Source organism: Pseudophryne corroboree, chromosome 7 (assembly GCF_028390025.1).
Source record: "Pseudophryne corroboree isolate aPseCor3 chromosome 7, aPseCor3.hap2, whole genome shotgun sequence".
In the NCBI taxonomy this organism is placed as follows: Eukaryota; Metazoa; Chordata; class Amphibia; order Anura; family Myobatrachidae; genus Pseudophryne; species Pseudophryne corroboree.
In genome coordinates, this window is record NC_086450.1 from 398,467,444 (window position 1) to 398,489,324 (window position 21,881).

The window sequence follows — 21,881 nt, forward strand, 5'->3', positions numbered from 1 at the left end:
TGAGCCAGACAGAGACTGAATCTCCTGACTCTATCCACCAATCATCAAGCACCAAGTGGTATCAGTAAGGAGACCTGAGTTTCAGAATCTGTCAATTCCATGAGTCACACAGCTCAGTGTGTGAGCCTAGTAGCTGAGCTCCCCAGAGTTACTGATATTACCTTAATACATGCAATCCTTTGTACAATTACATTCCAATTCGGTTTGTCCTGTTCCAGTCCGGTTGCACTCAAATCCAGTTCCAGTACAGTAGCATTCCAATCTGGTTTGTCCTGTTCTAGTCCGGTTGTACTCCAGTCCGGTTGCACTCAAGTCCGGTTCCAGTACAGTTGCATTCTAGTCCAGTTTGTCCTGTACCTGTCTTGTGGCATTACAATCTGGTTCCATTCCAGTTCTCCCAGTTCCAGCTCAGTCAGCCCTCCAGTTTGGTTCTTATCCAGAAGTGCCATTATTGGTTCCAGCTGAACCTTGCTCAACATTGGTCCTGTTAACCCTCGCTCATCACCCTGTCATGTTTCTTACAAGTAAGGAGGGTGTTATATTATTACCCACAGTATCCATCCAGTACTCAGCTGGTTAATCCACTACTACACTCCTCCCTACTACATTCACCATCCTTTCATCAACACAAAAGTCCCTGGTGTTCCAGTGGTCAGGATACGGCTCTCTCTGCCGAGATCCAGGTTCGACTCCCGGTCAGGCATTGCTCTTTACCTCTCCATCGCACTGTTCCCTTAAGACCAGCCAACTCTGCACATTTTCCTCCAGTTACCCGCACATACTTCACATAGGCTCTGGGTTCACAAAACAGTCATGACACTTTGTATGTATGTACTTAGCTGAATAATTCACTTTTTATATTTTATCTCTAGAAGAATTGTCATACATTATGCAACTAATTTGAGACGGGACAAGGAGTAAGCAGAAGAGACATCTCGCAAGTCAGCCACAATTGCTAGCGAATTGCATGCACATACCTAAATGCTTGTTTTTTGCAGAGTTGTATATATCAATGCGGATTGACCAACTCCTATAACCATCATCATCACCATGGCACACTTGCACTAGATACATAAAAAAAATACGCAGATTTAGGGGGATATACAATTATTCCAGGTAAAACATCGGGTCCGAAAAATGACCGTTATCGGAAGTTTTTTGGACTTTTTCCGATGTTTCACCGATTATTTTACAGGCTATCCAGATTGATCACCTGTAAAAAACAAACCTTTCTCCCGAAAACACACAGGTTCAGTGAAACGAAACGGACAAATCGGACGAAAACGGTGTTGTTTCCGGGGATTCTGGTTCGCATGCCAGAGGCATTAGATCAACCCTGGGGGGACAATTAGCATTGGTAAATTACCGGGGCTAATTGGATATCCCCCTTAGACTTCCATCCAGGGGTTAAAGTGGGGGGGAATGAGGTGGAACTGAGTTCCACCACCTGTAATGGTAGGGAGAACTAGTTCCACCTCCTCCATTGCCCTGCACAGTAATTCCAACAGAAAAGCCCACCCCATCATCTGCGTCAATCGATGATACAGGCGGCACTAGCGTTGCTGATGAGTTGCAGCCACCTACTCCTTCCTCAGGTCCTGGTGGCTCCATGGTCCTCCTCCATGAGTTCCACCACCTCACCAGGACCACTTTAAGCCCTGCTTCCATCTGATTATGCATAGCCGCAACTTGCATCAATACATAGAGATGAGCGGGTTTGGTTCTTAGAGAACCAAACCCTACTGAACTTTACTACCCAAGCCCGGATCCGAGTCAGGCTCGAATTTTCCCGCCTGACTTGGAAACTAGAACGAGGCAAAACGTCATCATCCTGCTATCGGATTCTCGCGGGGTTTGGATTCCATGTAATGAGCTGCGTGTCGCCGCCATTTTCACTCCGGCATTGGAGAGTGTAGAGAGAGGACGTGTCTCCGTCCTCAGAATCCTGCATCAGTTCAGTGTTAGTGTCTTGTGCTGCATCAGTCCAGCCACAGTGGTTGTATCCTCTGCTGCCATATGTCCAGTGCTGCTGTATAACTCCAGTCGAGTGGAGCTGTGTTGTGCTGCATCAGTCCAGTGGTGGTGTCTTGTGCTGCATCAGTACAGTCACAGTAGTGGTGCCCTCTGCTGCCATATGTCCAGTGCTGCTGTATAAGTCCAGTCCAGTGGAGCTGTGTTGGCTGCAACAGTCCAGTGGTGGTGTCTTGTGCTGCATCAGTCCAGTCACAGTGGTGGTGTTCTCTGCTGCCATATGTCCCGTGCTGCTGTATAAGTCCAGTCCAGTGGTGCTGTGTTGTGCTTCATCAGTCCAGCGGTGGTGTCTTGTGCTGGGGTGTAGTAAGGCTGACCGGCGGTCAGGAGACCGCCGGTCAGCTTACCGACGCTGGGATCCCGGCAGCATACTGACGCTGGGATCCCGGCGGGGAGGGGCGAGTGCAGCAAGCCCCTTGCGGGCTCGGTGGTGACCTGCGGTCGCCACGGGTTCTATTCCCACTCTATGGGTGTCGTGGACACCCACGAGTGGAAATAGTCCCTGTTGGTTGGCATGCCAACCATCGGGATAGTGAGCCGTCGGGATGGTGGAGGAGGTCATGTGACTGTCGGTCAGCTGACCGGCGGTCACATGAATACCACCCCTTGTGCTGCATCAGTCCAGTCACAGTGGTAGTGTCCTCTGCTGCCATATGTCCAGTGCTGCTGTATAAGTGCAGTCCAGTGGTGCTGTGTTGTGCTGCATCAGTCCAGTGGTGGCGTCTTGTGCTGCATCAGTCCAGTCACAGTGGTGGTGTCCTCTGCTGCCATATGTCCATTGCTGCTGTATAAGTCAAGTCCATTGCAGTGGTGCTGTGTTGTCCTGCATCAGTCCACTGGTGGTGTCCCTGTGCTGCTGTATATGTCCAGTGATACTGCTGTATATGTCAATTGATACTGCCATATATGTCCAGAGGTACTGCCGTATAAATCCAGTGATCATGCCATATAATTCCAGTGATCCTGCAGTATAATTCCTTTGGTAATGGTGTATAAGTCCAATGATCCTGCCGTATAATTCCAGTGATCCTGCCGTATAATTCCAGTGATCCTGCCGTATAATTGCAGTGACCCTGCCGTATAAGTCAAGTGATCCTGCCTTATAATTCCAGTGATCCTGCCATGTAATTCCAGTGGTACTGGAGTATAAATCCAGTCCAGTGGTACTGCCGTATAAATCCAGTGGCACTGCCGTATAATTCCAGTGATCCTGCTGTATAATTCCAGTGATCCTGCCGTATAATTCCAGTGTTCCTGCTGTATAATTTCAGTGGTACTGGCGTATAGGTCCAGTCCAGTAATACTGCCGTATATGTCCAGTGGTACTGCCGTAGAAATCCAGTGATCCTGCCATAAAATTCCAGTGGTACTGGCATATAAATCCAGTGATCCTGCCGTAAAATTGCAGTGGTACTGGCATATAAATCCAGTGATCATACCATATAATTCCAGTGATCCTGCCATACATACTATACTATGTGGAGCATGCTTATATCTCTTTGAGGGAGATTTGGAAAATAAGGATTGGCCATACCAGAATCAACCCTAATGTGTGGAGGTTTCCAGCTGGTTAACGCCATAGCAGTTCCGTGAAGGATTCATCTGTTCTAGTCGTGAAATTTGGCCTAATGGAGGCCTAAAAAGGGTACAAAGTAAATCTCCCCCCCCCCCCCCAGTTTGTCTTTTGTGCGTTACACATTCCAAGCTATGTTTTGACTGATACACACTATGAGGAGTGTTTTGTGTCCTTTCTTCTCTTTTTTCTGAGGCTGTTTTCTGTGGATAAAGGATAAACCACTCTGACATCTTCATAAGCAGGTTTGGACATTAACATCATCCCAATTAAGGAGCGCATAGTGCATCTATCATTTATTGTACACTTGCTTTTTCTGACACTTCGTTAATGGGTGTCAAGCACATTGCAGCACCTTGGTTTTAAGCGCAAAGTTTAATTTCATTGTTTTCCGTATAAGTCCAGTCCAGTGGTGCTGCCATATAAGTTCAGTGGTGCTTTCCTGTATATTATTTACTCCAAATAAAGGGGTTCTTAATACTAAATCAAAATAATTTTCACAGGGTTTGCCCTGTGTGGTGTAGAGGTACACTCTCCTGTACCGCATATTTTTATATAACTCCAGAAAAATAATGGAGAAAAAAAATTTGGAGGATAAAATAGGGAAAGATCAAGAACCACTTCCTCCTAGTGCTGAAGCTGCTGCCACTAGTCATGACATAGACGATGAAATGCCATCAACGTCGTCTGCCAAGGCCGATGCCCAATGTTATAGTAGAGGGCATGTAAAATCCAAAAAGCCAAAGTTCAGTAAAAAGACCTCAAAAAATTAATTTAAATGATCTGAGGAGAAACGTAAACTTGCCAATATGCCATTTACGACACGTAGTGACAAGGAACGGCTAAGGCCCTGGCCTATGTTCATGACTAGTGGTTCAGCTTCACATGACGATGGAAACCCTCATCCTCCCGCAAGAAGAATTATAATAGTTAAGCTGGAAGAAGCACAGCAAAGAACTGTGCATTCTACGATGGTATCACAAATCCACAAGGAGAGTCCAAGTGTGTCGGCGGTAGTGATGCCTGACCTTCCCAACACTGGACGGGTAGAGGTGGCTCCTTCCACCATTTGCATGCCCTCTGCATGTGCTGGAAGTAGCACCCACAGTACAGTTAATGATATTCAAATTGAAGATGTTACTGTTGAAGTACACCAGGATCAGGATGAGGATAAGGGTGTTGCTGGCGCTGAGGAGGAAGTTGACGATGAGGATTCTGATGGTGATGTGGTTTGTTTAAATCAGGCATTGGGGAGACACCTGTTGTCTGTGGAATGAATAAGCCCATTGTGATGCCTGGGCAAAATACCAAAAAAGCCACCTTTTCGGTGTGGAATTATTTCTCCACAAATCCGGACAACAGGTGTCAAGCCATGTGTTGCCTCTGTCAATCTGTAATAAGTAGGGGTAGGCCATGTCACTGGCAAGACTGAGAAGTCCACTCCTAACCGGGATTCCTCCGTAGGATCCTTGAGTTGTATGCCTGCTGTTTTGCTGCCGCTGCCGTTGTTGCTGCTGGGAGTCAATCGTCATCCCAGATGGGAAGTCAGAAGACCACTTGTACTACTTCAACTAAGCAATTGATTGTCCAACTGTCCTTTGTGAGGAAGATGAAATATGACAGCAGTCATTCTGTTGCAAAGCAGATAACTGAGGCCTTGACAGCTATATTGGTGTTAGACGTGCATCCGGTATCTGCCATTAGTTCAGTTGAACTTAGAGAATTGTTTGAGGTACTGTGTAACAAATCGCTTCTAGGTTCCACTTCACTAGGCAGGCGATACCGAGAATGTACAGAGACATCAGAAAAAGTGTCCTCAGTGTCCTAGAAAATGCAATTGTACCCACTGTCCACTTAACCACGGTCATGTGGACAAGTGGAACAGGGCAGACTCTGGATGACTATATGACTGTGACAGCCCACTGGGTAGATGTATGGCCTCCCGCAGCAACAACAGCAGCTGCACCAGTAGCAGCATCTCGCAAACGCCAACTCGTTCCTAGGCAGGCTACACTATGTATCACCACTTTCCATCAGAGGCACACCGCTGACAACCTCTTATGGAAACTGAGGGACATCATTGCACAATGGCTTACCCCAATAAGACTCTCCTGGGGATTTGTGATATCAGACAATGCCACCAATATTGTGCGTGCATTACATCTGGACAAATTCCAGCACATACCATGTTTTGCACATACAATTAATTTGGTGGTGCAGAATTTTTAGAAAAATTACAGGGGCGTGCAGGAGATGCTGTCGGTGGCCCAAAAAATTGCGGGCCACTTTCGGCATTCAGCCACCGCGTGCCAAAGACTGTAGCACCATCAAAACCTCCTGAACCTGCCCTGCCATCACCTGAAGCAAGAGGTGGTAACAAGGTGGAATTCAACACTCTATATGCTTCAGAGGATGGAGGAGCAGCAAAAGGCCATTCAAGCCTATACATCCACCTACAATATAGGCAAACAAGGAGGAATGCACCTGACTCAAGCACAGTGGAGAATGATTTCCGTCTTGTGCAAGGTTCTCCAACCCTTCGAACTTACCACACGTGAAGTCAGTTCAGACACTGCCAGCTTGAGTCAGGTCATTCCCCTCATCAGGCTTTTGCAGAAGCAGCTGGAGAAATTGAAGGAGGAGCTAAGAAGGAGCGATTCCGCAAAGTATGTGGGACTTGCGGATGGAGCCCTTCATTCGCTTTGCCAGGATTCAAGGGTGGTCAATCTGTTGAAATCAGAGCACTACATTTTGGCCACCGTGCTCGATCCTAGGTTTAAAGCCTACGTTGTATCTCTCTTTCCGGCAGACACAAGTCTGCAGAGGTTCAAAGACTTACTGGTGAGAAAATTGTCAACTCAAGTGGAACGTGACCCGTCAACAGTTTCTCCTTCATTTTCTTCCACAACTGGGGCTGCGAGGAAAATGATAACATTTCCTAAACCAACACCAAAACACAAAATGGTGGTTTTGGCAAAACCAATCCAAAACCAAAACACATGCGGGGAATTAGAACCAAAACTAAAACACGAAAAGTGCCCGCCGCACATCTCTAATCAATACACAAAGTCCAGCAGCCAAGTAAACAACAAAAAACTAATTAACATTAGAGATGTTCACCGGTAATTTTTCGGGTTTTGTGTTTTGGTTTTGGATACGGTTCCGTGGTTGTGTTTTGGATTCGGACACAATTTGGCAAAACATCCCTGAAAATTTTTTGTCTGATTTGGGTGTTTTTTTTTCCAAAACCCCTTTAAAAACAGCTTAAATCATAGAATTTGGGGGTAATTTTGATCCCATAGCATTATTAACCTCAATAACCACAATTTCCATTCATTTCCAGCCTATTCTGAACACCTCACACCTCACAATACTATTTTTAGTCCTAAAATTTGCACCGAGGTCGCTGGATGACTAAGCAAAGCGACCCAAGAGGGCGGCACAAACACCTGGCCCATCTAGGAGTGGCACTGCAGTGTCAGATACGATGGCACTTCAAAAAATTGGCCCCAAACAGCACATGATGCAAAGAAAAGAGAAAAAGAGGTGCACTGTGGTTGCTGGACGGCTAAGCTAAGCGACACAAACACCTCAATATCACAGGAATTATTTGTTCTAATCAATGGTATTATTGGTCCAAATCACTGGAAGAAAATGACAAAATCACTGGAATTATTCATTCTAATCAATGGTATTATTGGTCCAAATCACTGGAAGAAAATGACAAAATCACTGGAATTATTCGTTTTAATCAATGGTATTATTGGTCCAAATCACTGGAAGAAAATGACAAAATCACTGGAATTATTTGTTCTAATAAATGGTATTATTGGTCCAAATCACTGGAAGAAAATGGAATGGACGGATACTTGCAGTGACACAGAGCTGCAAGATACAGCAATGGCCTACTGTACAACTATATACTGTTAGTCACCAAAATGCTGCACTGTAATACTAGAAGCTATAGAAAAGTATATATATTATTGTATATATATCAGTACAGAGCGGTGTAACTGTGACACATATGTCCTGACAAGCAGTATAGAAGCTATAGAAAAGTATATATATATATTATTGTATATATCAGTACAGAGTGGTGTAACTGTGACCCATGTGTCCTGACAAGCAGTATAGAAGCCATAGAAAAGTATATATAATATTACTGTATATCAGTACAGAGCGGTATAACTGTGACCCATGTGTCCTAACAAGCTGTATAGAAGCTATAGAAAAGTATATATATTACTGTATATCAGTACAGAGTGGTGTAACTGTGACACATGTGTCCTGACAAGCAGTATAGAAGCTATAGAAAAGTATATATATTATTGTATATATCAGTACAGAGCGGTGTAACTGTGACCCATGTGTCCTGACGAGCAGTATAGAAGCTATAGAAAAGTATATATATTATTGTATATATCAGTACAGAGCGGTATAACTGTGACACATGTGTCCTGACAAGCAGTATAGAAGCTATAGAAAAGTATATATAATATTACTGTATATCAGTACAGAGTGGTGTAACTGTGACACATGTGTCCTGATAAGTAGTATAGAAGCTACAGAAAAGTATATATAATATTACTGTATATCAGTACAGATCGGTGTAACTGTGACACGTGTCCTGACAATCAGTATAGAAGCTATAGAAAAGTATATATAATATTACTGTATATCAGTACAGAGCGGTGTAACTGTGACACGTGTCCTGACAAGCAGTATAGAAGCTATAGAAAAGTATATATAATATTACTGTATATCAGTACAGAGCGGTGTAACTGTGACACATGTATCCTGACAAGCAGTATAGAAGCTATAGAAAAGTATATATAATATTACTATATATCAGTACAGAGTGGTGTAACTGTGACACATGTGTCCTGATAAGTAGTATAGAAGCTACAGAAAAGTATATATAATATTACTGTATATCAGTACAGAGCGGTGTAATGCTAGCCATACATCAGACCAACTTTTCTCCAACACTCCAGACTTCCAACCACCCAACTTGCCTGTCCATCAAAAACAGTGCTCCACACATCTAACCAACTTTTCATCAGACCAACCAACCTGCCAACTTGTGTCCAACCTGTGATGTCACCGAAGTAGGCGGACAGTGCCTGCCTACAGTACTTCAGTTTTTTTTGGGGGGGGGGTTTCAATTCAAAACATGCAGAAGGGTCTTTATTTCAGTGAATCTGTTCTTTTCTTTTACCACCATACATTTATTAAATTTACTTATTTTTATAGTGAACTGTAGATACCAGCATGGTTGAGTTGCCAAGGAAAATAAATAAATAATAATAATAATAATAATAATAATAATAATAATAATTATATATATATATATATATATATATATATATCAATAATTATAGTGGCTTATATGGACTTCAGCGGATAAACAGCTCTGCTAAATATTAGATGATAATTTATATTTCTTCAGCTGCTTTTCTGGACTGCATTTGAATGAGGAAAAAGGATACATGCACAGACTGAGTTGCAACATATGTAACAGATTCAGTTACTATTTATTTTATCGCTACTTTTCAAATTGTTACATGTATCTACAGTTGGTCTTATTTGCCCTCCCGTAATGAGTACTTTTAGGGTGGTATTCAAATTGGTTCCGGTATGAAAGATAGATAGTGTCTAGTTAGACAGTCAATAGATAGACACCATATGTTAGACAGACATTAGGTCGACAGGGTCAAAAGGTCGACAGGGTCAAAATGTCGACATGGAAAGGGTCGGCAGGTCAAAAGGTTGGCTGGTCAAAAGGTCGACATGAAAATGGTCGACATGAAAAAGGTAGACACCATGTTTTTTGCATTTTTGTGGTTTGTGTGGATAGTTTTGTCATCTGGGACCCCCAATTGTAGAAAGGTATACCCTCGCGGGACTCGCTTCGCTCGCCACGCTTCGGGCACGGTGGCTCGCTGCGCTCGCCACAAGGCTTATAACCAACTCTATGCCGACATGGATAGAGAAAGTATGAAATAATCCAAAAACATGTTACATAAAAAAAAAATTATCTATCTTTTTCATGTCGACCTTTTGACCATGTCGACCTTCTGACCTGTCGACTTTTTGACCTGTCGACCTTTTCCACGTCGACCTTTTGACCCTGTCGACCTTTTGACCCTGTCGACCTAATGTCTGTCTAATATATGGTGTCTATCTATTGACTGTCTAACTAGACACTGTCTATGTATCAAACGGATAGGATTCAAATTACATATCACGCCTAATCTCCTTTCTAAAGTGATCCCCGTTATCGAGCATATCGTGCCCATAGTAATCAGGTTTAGCTGCGTAACGGATTTGGTGCCCTCGCTACTGAAATTATTATACCACGCCCATCAGCAGTAACAGAACGGGTGTGGAAGGGGGTGAAAAGAATTGAATACCGCCCTTAATGTCTTATTGTGTGTAAAATAAATGTGTATTAATTTGGAACCACTGGCATTTCTGAATATAATTATTGGCTCTCTAGTACGGCCCTATATATTTGGTTTAGCTTTCCCTATTAATTCAGACCTGTGCAGATAAGTCTCTGGGGTCTGTTGCTACTGAACCAATTTATTGATTAATTTCATATCCACTTAATCCACATATTTGAAACATCCATTCACGTTACTAAGTATCTGTATTTTGGTTAAATATATTTTAATGCCCCCTCTACACACACACAATTACAGCCTTACAAATGTGTGTGACAGTATGTGTGTGTGTCACAGTGTGTACATATATGTGTGTGACAGTATATGTGTGTGTCACAGTGTATATACTTGTGTGTCACAGTGTGTCAGTGTATATGTGTGTGTCAGTGTATGTGTGTGTGACAGTATGTGTATCAGTGTATATGAGTGTGTCACAGTGTATATATGTGTGTGTATCACAGTTTACATATGTTTGTATCAGTGTATATATGTGTGTGACAGTATATGTGAGTGTGTCAGTGTATATAGGTGTGTGTCAGTGTGTGTGTGTGTGTGTGTGTGTGTGCATGCATGTCACAGTGTGTGTGTGTGCGTGTCAGTGTGTGTCACAGTGTGTGTGTGTGTGCGTGTCAGTGTGTGTGCGTGTGTGTCACAGTGTGTGTGCGTGCGTGTCACAGTGTGTGTGCGTGCGTGTCACAGTGTGTGTGCATGCGTGTCACAGTGTGCGTGCATGTCACAGAGTGTGTGCGTGCATGTCACAGTGTGTGCGTGCCACAGTGTGTGTGCGTGCGTGTCACAGTGTGTGCGTTTGTGTGCGTGTGTGCCACAGTGTGTGTCTATCACAGTGTGTATATGTGTATCTATCACAGTGTATGTTTGTATCACAGTGTACATATGTGTGTGTCAGTGTGTATATATAGGTGTGTGTGTCAGTATATGTGTGTATATCAGTGTATATGTGTGTGACAGTATATACGTGTGTGTGTGACAGTATATACGTGTGTGTCAGTGTATATGTGTGTATTACTGTATATGTGTGTGTATCCGTGTGTATGTGTGTATATCACAGGAGGATGGAGGCTGTGCGCTCTCTGCGGCCGGTGGAGGATGGAGGCTGGTGGCAGAGAGGAAGGGGTGACTGGTCCCTGATGGAGTCTGGCGGCGCTGAGGGGATCCCTGCAACTGAAGGCAGCAAAGGGATGGACAAGGCGGCGGTGAGGAGATCCCGGCGCAGGAAAGAGGCTGGCGGCCGGAGGGGGATAAATGAACTGTGCGGGAGGCTGGCGGCTGGTGCGCGGAGGGAGGCTGGTGGGTGTGCAGGAAAGATGCTGGGCGGTGAGGTGGCCGGAAGGGGATAGAGCCTGGCGGCGCTGAAGGCAGCGGCGGGACGGACGAGGCGGCGGTGATGTGGTCCCGACGCAGGACAGAGGCTGGCGGCCGGAGGGGCATTGAGGCTGACGGCTGGTGCGGAGAGAGATGGACGGTGCGGTGGGGCTGGCGGCTGTGCAGTGGCCGGTCCCTGCGGCCGATGCAGTAAAGATGCGGGGCGGTGAGGTGGCCGAAGGGGGATGGAGCAGAGAGGGTCACATGCAGTCCGAAAGACAAAAGTAGGTGGACACTAGCAGGCAGTGTCCACCTAGTAATCGTTCAGTTGGGGGGACAGTTTCCCCTACACCTGAACGATTAGTTGGGAAAATCAAACAGGTTTGATTTTCCTAACTAGTTGGACAGAAAGTTTCTGGCCATTTTTCAGCGTGTGGGAGCAAACGGCTGATAATCGTTTGCTCCCACACACTGCCAGATTATCTTTCCAACCAGCCAACAAGCAGTATAGAAGCTATAGAAAAGTATATATAATATTACTGTGTATCAGTACAGAGCGGTGTAACTGTGACACATGTGTCCTGACAAGAAGTATAGAAGCTATAGAAAAGTATATATAATATTACTGTATATCAGTACAGAGCGGTGTAACTGTGACCATGTGTCCTGACAAGCAGTATAGAGGCTATAGAAAAGTATATATATTATTGTATATCAGTACAGAGCGGTGTAACTGTGACCATGTGTCCTGACAAGCAGTATAGAAGCTATAGAAAAGTATATATTATATACTGGTGGTCCCCAGTCCCCACAATGCAGCACACTGATCAGATATTTGCAGCACACTGAGCACAGATATGGAGCGTTTTCAGGCAGAGAACGTAGATATTTTCAGCACACTGAGCACAGATTATTTGCAGCACACTGAGCACAGATATTTTCAGCACACTGAGCACAGATTACGGAGCTTTTCAGGGAGAGAACGCAGCCACGTCCTCTCCGTTCAATCTCCAAAGCACGAGTGAAAATGGCAGCGACATGCGGCTCTTTATATAGAATTCGAATCTCGCGAGAATCCGACAGCGGGATGATGACGTTCGGGCACGTTCTGGTTAACCAAGCAAGGCGGGAAGATCCAAGGCTGCCTCGGAACCGCGTAAAATAGGTGAAGTTCGGGGGGGTTCGGATCCCGAGGAACCGAACCTGCTCATCTCTAATTAACATATGTCAATGTAGTGTAAAGTGTAGTATTCCAAGTGAATACTGAATCATGTGCAGCTGCAATCACAAAAAAAATACGGCAATGGTGGCATATTCTGCATACTACAGTTATGGTCTTATAAGTGGTTGGGTATGATATCCTGACGATGGTCAGACTCCCAAAAGTGGAATCCAGACATTCAAAATTCTGACACAACTGAGTGAGTATTCTAACCCTAACCATCCCCTCCTGCAGCCTAGCCCTAACCATCCTCTCCCACAGCCTAACCCTAATCATCCCCTCCCACAGCCTCACCATTCCCTCCCGCAGCCTAACCCTAACCATTCCCTCCCGCAGCCTAGCCCTAACCATCCCCTCCCACAGTCTAACCCTAATCATCCCCTCCCACAGCCTAACCATTCCCTCCCGCAGCCTAACCCTAACCATTCCCTACCGCATCCTAACCCTAACGACCCCTCCTGGAACCTAACCCTAACCATCCCCTCCCACAGCCTAACCCTTACCTTTCCCTCCCACAGCCTAACCCTAACTGTTCCCTCCCGCAGCCTAGCCCTAACCATCCCCACCTGCAGCCTAACCCTATCCGTTCCCTACCACATCCTAACCCTAACCGACCCCTCCTGGAGCCTAACCCTAATCATCCCCTCCCACAGCCTAACCCTTACCGTTCTCTCCTGCAGCCTAATCCTAACCGGCCCCTCCTGGAGCCTAACCCTAACCATCCCCCCCACCAGGGCTGGATTAAGACTTCGGGGGGCCCAGGGCATTAAAGACATGGGGACCCACTCCCTCATGTCAGCACCGCACTTTGTTTAATATACCCTGGTCGTATAATGTTAACCAATTTTATATATATGTGTGTGTGTGTGTGTGTGTGTGTGTGTGTGTGTGTGTGTGTGTGTGTGTGTATAAATACAGTATATATGTTTAATATTGTCTCTTTCCCTCTCCTAGTAACTCATCACTTCCACTCCTCACATAATATATTTAAGCCCCCCCCCCACCCCTTATACAACATATTTAATGGGCTCACACCTCTTATCATACATTTAATCACCTCACCACAACCCCTATACAATTAACTTATCCTATCCCCACCTTATAAAATCCATTTAACGATTCCCCCCACCACCCATATATTTACAGAATTAACTTACTGCACTTGGCTGAATGGCTTGTCCCACTCCCAGCACAGACAGGCAGCTTCAGCAACCTTGCTTTCCTTCTTGGGGGATGAGATGTCATGCCGTTTCATCCCCAGTGTCAGTTGCGCAGCGCCGCTGTCACACGCAGCATCAATTGCGTACACCAGTGTCACTTGTCACCTGCGCCGCCAGAGGATTGAATGTGTACAGGACTGTCTGTGACACAGGTGCACTGGTGCACACGTCCTGTATGATTCTGCTCTCCAGGTTCCGCTGCCGGCAGCAGCTCTTCCAGCAGCTGCTGCTGCTGGTTATAGAACCTGGAGACAGGAAGAAACAACCCTGGGTGCTGAACAGTAGCTGGGGGGCCAACAAAGCCAGGGGGCCTGGGGTACTTACCCGCAGCCTAACCCTAACCGTCCCCTCCTGCAGCCTAAAGGCCCATACACACTTGACGATAAAATGAACGATGTCGTTCATTTCAGCCCTCATGAACGACGACGTTCATTATATCGTCAAGTGTGTATGCATCCAACGACCAACGATGCGCGGCCCCGCGGGACGTTAACGTCCATCGTTCATCTGTGGAGCATGTATGCTCAATTTCCACTATGGTCGTTACCGACCAGAGACGACGTTGAATGTGTATGGTGTGAAAGACCAACGACCAACGACCAAGCCACTGTTCACCAGCTCATTATTTTAATAAACTGTTCAGCTTGGATGCTTTAACGATGAATGGTCTATGGTCTTTGGTCTTTCGTCTTTGGTCTTTCATCTTTCGTCTTTGGTCTTTCATCTTTCGTCTTTGGTCGTTGGTAGTGTGTATGCTCATGTGGTTTGCTCAGCTGTTCAAGGGAAGTTCAAGGGAAGTCGTTAACGACGGTCGTTAACGATGTGTGCATCGTCAAGTGTGTATGGGCCTTAACCCTAACCGTCCCCTCCCGCAGCCTAACCCTAACTGTCCGATGGCAGCATACAGTACAATTCACACACACACACACACACACACACACACACACACACACACACACAAAATTATGCTAGTGCAGTAATGCAGCTGTGACTATAATCTAATAGCAGGATTATACTGAAGACATTTTTTTCTTTTTTAAACATGGTTCATACTCTGTTTGGTTAGGGGAAGTCTTCTAATGTTTATTAGTGTGGAATCTATTAATGCATTCTTCAATTTGCATTTAACAGCAACTTGAGTTCTTACTATCTACACCAGTGACGTGCGGTGGGGTGAGGAAGGTGATGTCTTTCCTGTCATACTAACATTTGTACCAGATTTTTTGAGTTTATAAAGTTATATGAAAAATACAAAGAATTTGTTTGAAAAATCTTCTTATCATTATTCTATCTTTTTTGCACATCTCTGATCAAAACTCACCAAATTTTCACGAGTTTATACAGCTGCACCTGTGTATAATGTCCACGTGCACCCTTTGGCTCATATATTGCATGTAAATCTGGCTCTGGTACTAGCCAGTGCCTCGTGAGCCATTAACCTCACCGCACGTCCCAGATCTACACTATCTGCCCATTTACTGCTATGGGTATGAATTGGGCACTGTGTTTTTGACCATCTCACATTTGCGGCCAACTGTACAGAAGTAGCAAAATGGGGGCGGGGCCTTTTACATTTCGCTAATGCGCAAATGTGATCCATCTCTGAATGAGGTACTGTGTGCATTCACATTTTTCAGAATAAATAGACGTAGGGGTCTATGTGGGACATTTACTAAGCAGTGATAAGAGCAAAGAAGTGAGCCAGTGGAGAAGTTGCCCATGGCAACCAATCAGCACTGAAGTAAGATCTATAATTTGCATACTATAGAATTATACAGAGCTGCTGATTGGTTGATGGGGCAACTTCTCCACTGGCTCACTTCTCCGCTCTTATCACTGCTTAGTAAGTGTCCCCCTATGTACTAAGCCTTGGAGAGAGATAAAATGGACGGAGATAAAGTGCCAGGCAATCAGCTCCTAACTGCCATGTTACAGGCTGGATTTGAAAATGACAGGAGCTGGTTGGTTGGTACTTTGGGGGAGATGTACTAAGCAGTGAAAAGAGTGGAGAAGTGAGCCAGTGGAGAACGTGCCCATGGCAACCAATCAGCGTTTAAGTAACATTTATAATTTTCATACTATAAAAGTATACAGAGCATCTGATTGGTTGCCATGGGCAACCTCTTCATTGGCTCACTTCTCCACTCTTTTCACTGCTTAGTACAGTATATCTCCCCCTTTATTTCCACCCACTTTATCTCTATCCAAGGCTTAGTATATAGACCCTTTAGTTTGATAAATGTCCATTCATTATTCTGAGTGGTGCTGTTGGCATAAGATTAGAAAACTACAGGGAATTTTTGTGCAGCAGAATGTGCACAATTTTCTGGCCATATGCACAGCAAGGGTAAAATCTCACAAAAGAGTTCATCGCTCATCTCTGATGGCCACTTTTAGAACTGAAAAAGCTGAGACAGAATAGAAACTGGCATTACGGGTTATAAGATTCAGCATGCAATAGTCCAAATGGCTCACTTTGCTAATGCTTAGTATAAAGTAAAAGCACCACTCGCTGTTATCATTACAGCTCCCAGGTATGGCAGGCCAAGATTGCATGTCAGCCAAACAGCATTTTCACATGTATAAATTAGTACCTAAAACACTGAGTTTTAAACAAGTGTTGTTGTTTTTTTAATATACTGTATAACTTAAATTCTATTTTTAAAATGCTTTCATATCCCAAATCATTAAGCCTGTGCTTTGGAATGAATTTTATTCTTTAGCCTAAGGCTAGTGTTGTTTTTAATTTATATTAAATTAAATGCTTATTTTTCTTTTGAATCCTGTTTCATCAATGACACAGTCTTAATGAAACCTCTATTTTAATAACGCTGCTTTTTCTTCTTCCAAAAAACTAATTTGTAACGAATTTACCATTGAAAATAGTAGCGGGATGATTAAAAGTCCGCAAAGATATGACTGAACAGAAATTAAGATGGATGAAAGGGCATTTGTCACATTAATAGGATTCTGGACTATTGATCCTTGTTGTTACTTTGATTTAATGTTTTCTGTAAAGTTACGGGTGGGGGTGGGGGGGGGGGTGAGGTGGCGGAGATTGTTTAAACGGGTGAGTCACATTCGTTGGCTAACTATATGTGCTGCACTTTTTTTTTCCAGTAAAGAAGCAGACGCCCACACTCTAAGAAAGCCGTGGGGATTGCTTTGCTTTGGAACTGCATCTTTCTACGGGTCCAAAACAACCTACAGTGTGCAACAAACAACATGTGAAATAAAAACTGGATCATTGTTACTGTATAAGTCATTCATTCATTCATTTAACTAAATGCACACAAATGAGGCATCATTTTCTTTCAGCCTCAGGATGTGTTTTATCTATAAATGTGGTAGTTTACTTGCAGTGGAATCAAAACAGCACAGCGTGAAATATTATATAAAAAAGAAACCGCAGTTCTATGTTCAAGGAGAATTAAGTAAGGACATTGGCAAACAGCGGCCCCTTATTCTGATTCTATTTCACAGCGGGAATTTGATGCATGTGACAGAGTTTCTAAGGCAGCAAACAAGTGGAATATGCATGTTTCATTTAATCAGGAAAATATAGAAGTATGTAACTGAAATCATGTCATACACTTTTTGCATTTTCAGGCTGTAGCCGTTTATTTGGCTATGGTTTATTGTAGAGATGAGAGGGTTCGGTTCCCTGAGAACCGAACCCCACCGGACATCACCACCCGAGCCCGGATCCGAGCTCGGCTCGGGTTTTCCCGCCTGACTCAGAAACCAGAACGAGGCAAAACTTCATCATCCCACTGTCGGATTCTCGCGAGGTTTTGATTCCATATAAGGAGCCGTGCGTCGCCGCCATTTTCACTCCGGCATTGGAGAGTGTAGCGAGAGGAAGTGTCTCCGTCCTCAGTGTCCTGCATCAGTACAGTGGTAGTATCTTGTGCTGCATCAGTCCAGTCACAGTGGCTGTGTCCTCTGCTGCCATATGTCCTGTGCTGCTGTATAAGTCCAGTCCAGTGGTGCTGTCTTGTGCTGCATCAGTTCAGTGGTGGTGTATTGTGCTGTATCAGTCCAGTCACAGTGGTGGTGTCCTCTGCTGTGTTATGTCCAGTGCTGCTGTATAAATCCAGTCCACTGCAGTGGTGCTGTGTTGTCCTGCATCAGTACAGTGGTAGTGTCTTGTGCTGCATCAGTCCAGTTACAGTGGTGGTGTCCTCTGCTTCCATATGTCCAGTGCTGCTATATAAGTCCAATCCATTGCAGTGGTGCTATGTTTTGCTGCATCAGTCCAGTGGTAGTGTACCTGTGCTGTTGTATATGTCCAGTTGTATTGCCATATATGTCCAGTGATACTGCCGTATATGTCCAGTGATACTGCCATATGTGTCCAGCGGTACTGCCGTATATATCCAGTAATACTGCCGTATATGTCCAGTGGTACTGCCATATAATTCCAGTTATATTGCCGTATTGGTACTGCCGTATAAATCCAGTGGTACTGGCATATAAATCCAGTCCAGTGATGCTGCCGTATATGTCCAGTGGTACTGCCATATAAATCGAGTGATACTGTCATATATGTCCAGTAGTACTGCCGTATAATTGGATTGATATTGCTGTATAATTCCAGTGGTACTGGCGTATAAGTCAATTGATACTGCCGTATAAATGCAGTCTAGTAGTACTGCCATTTAAATCCAGTGGTACTGCCGTGTAATTCCAGTGGAACTGGCATATAAGTCAAGTGAGGCAAAAAACAGAATAGCACTTCCCTGCGCTGGACGTGTTACAGCTGCAAATATGAATATATTCCGGAGTTACCAACCGGAAACAACCAATATCACAATGTAGAGAATTATACCATATGCGCTTAAACACTCGATGGATATAAGCAATGTTTCCAGACCGGTTTATTTCCAAATGTCCCAAAGTTCTTGGTTTCAGTCTTAAAAGATTTTCTCCAACAATTAGCACATGTGGAAAGAAAACAAAACAGAGATCTCCAATGTGTAGTAGTTCCTTTAAAACATGTGAGGAGTGGTGTAACGGGACTGTGAGCTATAGAGTGTCCTCTCCTTTGTGTCTTTATGTGGTATTATGGGACCACCCGGAAAGTGTCCTAGTCATAAACACAGAATGCTCCCTTTCTTGCTTACTTCAAGATACGTGAATGGACTCATATAAAGGTATCTTTTGAATTCTTAATGAACATCTGCTTCACTGGATTTCTAGCTTTCTAAGTTTTTCTCCAAAGGATGGTACATATGAAAGGGAAAAGAAAAAAGGACTCTGATGTGTAGTGGTTCTCTTGAACCGTATAACAAAGGTGTAAGGGGTATAAAGATTATGGTATCTCCCTTTTCCTCTGTGTCTTTAAACAATGTTAAGGGACCACCTGAAATGTGTGATAAATCACAAGTACAGGATGCTCACTTTTTTGCTTACATCAACATAGGCAGATGAACACATATAAAGGTATCTTTCGAGCTTATATTAGGCACAAAATGTCTTAAATTTCCTGACATAGCACGCTTACACGTATGCTTACTTGAAGTATGCAGGGTATGTTCACATAGCGGTTTCTTTCGATCACATCTGTAGTATATCGGCCCTATAGTATTAAATACCTCGGCTGGTCACCAGCCTGCACACTTCAAGTAAGCATACGTGTAAGCGTGCTATGTCAGGAAATTTAAGAAATTTTGTGCCTAATATAAGCTCGAAAGATACCTTTATATGTGTTCATCTGCCTATGTTGATGTAAGCAAAAAAAGTGGGCATCCTATACTTGTGATTTATCACACATTTCGGGTGGTCCCTTAACATTGTATAAAGACACAGAGGAAAAGGGAGATACCATAATCTTTATACCCCTTACACCTTTGTTATACGGTTCAAGAGAACCACTACACATCGGAGTCCTTTTTTCTTTTCCCTTTCATATGTACCATTCTTTGGAGAAAAACTTAGAAAGCTAGAAATCCAGTGAAGCGGATGTTCATTAAGAATTCGAAAGATACCTTTATATGAGTCCATCCACGTATCTTGAAGTAAGCAAGAAAGGGAGCATTCTGTGTTTATGAGCAGGACACTTTCCGGGTGGTCCCATATTACCATATAAAGACACAAAGGAGAGGACACTCTATAGCCCACAGTCCCGTTACACCACTCCTCACATGTTTTAAAGGAACTACTACACATTAAGATCTCTGTTTTGTTTTCTTTCCACATCTACCAATTGTTGGAGAAAATCCATTAGGACAGCAACCACGAACTTTGGGACATTTGGAAATAAACCGGTCTGGAACATTGCTTATATCCATCAAGTGTTGAAGCGCATATGGTATAATTCTCTACATTGTGATATAAGTCCAGTGATACTGCCGTATAAATCCAGTCCAGTGGTACTACCGTATTAGTCCAGTGGAACTACCGTATAATTCCAGTGATTCTGCCATATAATTCCAGTGATACTGCTGTATAATACCAGTGGCACTGGCGTATGTCTATTGATACTGCCATATAAATCCAGTCCTGTCGTACTGCCGTATAAGTCCAGTGGTACTGCCGTATAATTCCAGTGATACTGCCATATAAATCCAGTCCATTGGTGCTGCCGTATAAATCCAGTGGTACGGCTGTATATATCCTGCGATACTGCCATATAATTCCAGTGGCACTGGCATATAAATCCAGTGATACTGCTGTATAAATCCAGTCTAGTGGTACTGCCATATAAATCCAGTGGTTCTGCCGTATAATTCCAGTCATACTGCCGTATAATTCCAGTGATACTGCCATATATTTCCAGTGATACTGGCGTATAAATTCAGTGATACTGCCATATAAACCCAGTCCAGTGGTACTGCTGTATAAATCCAGTAGTACTGCCATATAATTCCAGTGATACTGCCAAATATTTCCAGTGATACTGCTGTACATTTCCAGTGGTACTGGCGTATAAGTCAATTGATACTGCCGTATACATCCAGTCCAGTGGTACTGTTGTATAAATCCAGTGGCACTGCCGTATAATTCCAGTGGTACTACCATATAAATCCAGTGATACTGCCGTATAAACCCAGTCCAGTGGTACTGCCGTATTAGTCCTGTGGTACTGCTGTATATATCCAGTGATACTGCCATATAATTCCAGTGATACTGCCGTATAATTCCAGTGGTACTGGAGTATAAATCTAGTGATACTGCCGTATAAATCCAGTCCAGTCGTACTGCACTATAATTCCAGTGATACTGCCATATAAATCCAGCCCATTGATGCTGCCGTATAAATCCAGTGGTATAGTCGTATATTTCCAGCGATACTGCTGTATAATTCCAGTGATACTGCCGTATAATTCCAGTGGTACTGCCGTATAAGTCCAACGGTACTGACCTGTGCTGTATATTATTTACTCCATTTAAAATGGTTATTAATATTTAATCCAAATAATTTTTACAGGATTTGCCTTGTGTGGTGTAGGGAGATGCTGTCTTTTGCCACATATTGTGTTATATAACTCCAGAAAAATAATGGAGAACAAAAATTTGGAGGATAAAATAGGGAAAGATCAAGAACCACTTCCTCCTAATGCTGAAGCTGCTGCCACTAGTCATGACATAGAAGATGAAATGCCATCAACGTTGTCTGCCAAGGTTGATACCCAATGTTATAGCAGAGGGCATGTAAAATCCAAAAAGCCAAAGTTCAGTAAAAAGACCCAAAAACAGAAATTTAAATGGTCTGAGGAGAAACGTAAACTTGCCAATATGCCATTTATGACATTGAGTGACAAGGAATGACTGAAGCCCTGGTCTATGTTCATGACTAGTGGTTCAGCTTCACATGACGATGGAAGCCCTCATCCTCCCGCTAGAAAAATTGAAAGAGTTAAGCTGGAGAGAGCACAGAAAAGAACTGTGCGTTCTGAGATGGTATCACAAATCCCCAAGGAGAGTCCAAGTGTGTCGGCGGTTGCGATGCCTGACCTTCCCAACACTGGACGGGAAGAGGTGGCTGTTTCCACCATTTGTGTGCCCTCTACAAGTGCTGGAAGTAGCACCCACAGTCCAGTTTCTGATATTCAAATTGAAGA

At 43.8% G+C, this 21,881-nt stretch overlaps 1 long non-coding RNA gene across 2 annotated transcripts in view; it reads left to right on the plus strand.

Annotated features, from left to right (window-relative positions):
- The window catches only part of LOC134943778 (uncharacterized), a 368,858-nt gene extending 351,805 nt beyond the window's left edge, over window positions 1–17,053 (plus strand). For both annotated transcript variants that reach the window (XR_010181747.1, XR_010181746.1), the window contains exon 4: window positions 16,936–17,053. This is a non-coding gene — a long non-coding RNA (uncharacterized LOC134943778). The remainder of the gene's footprint in view (window positions 1–16,935) is intronic.
- The last annotated feature ends 4,828 nt before the right edge of the window (window positions 17,054–21,881 follow it).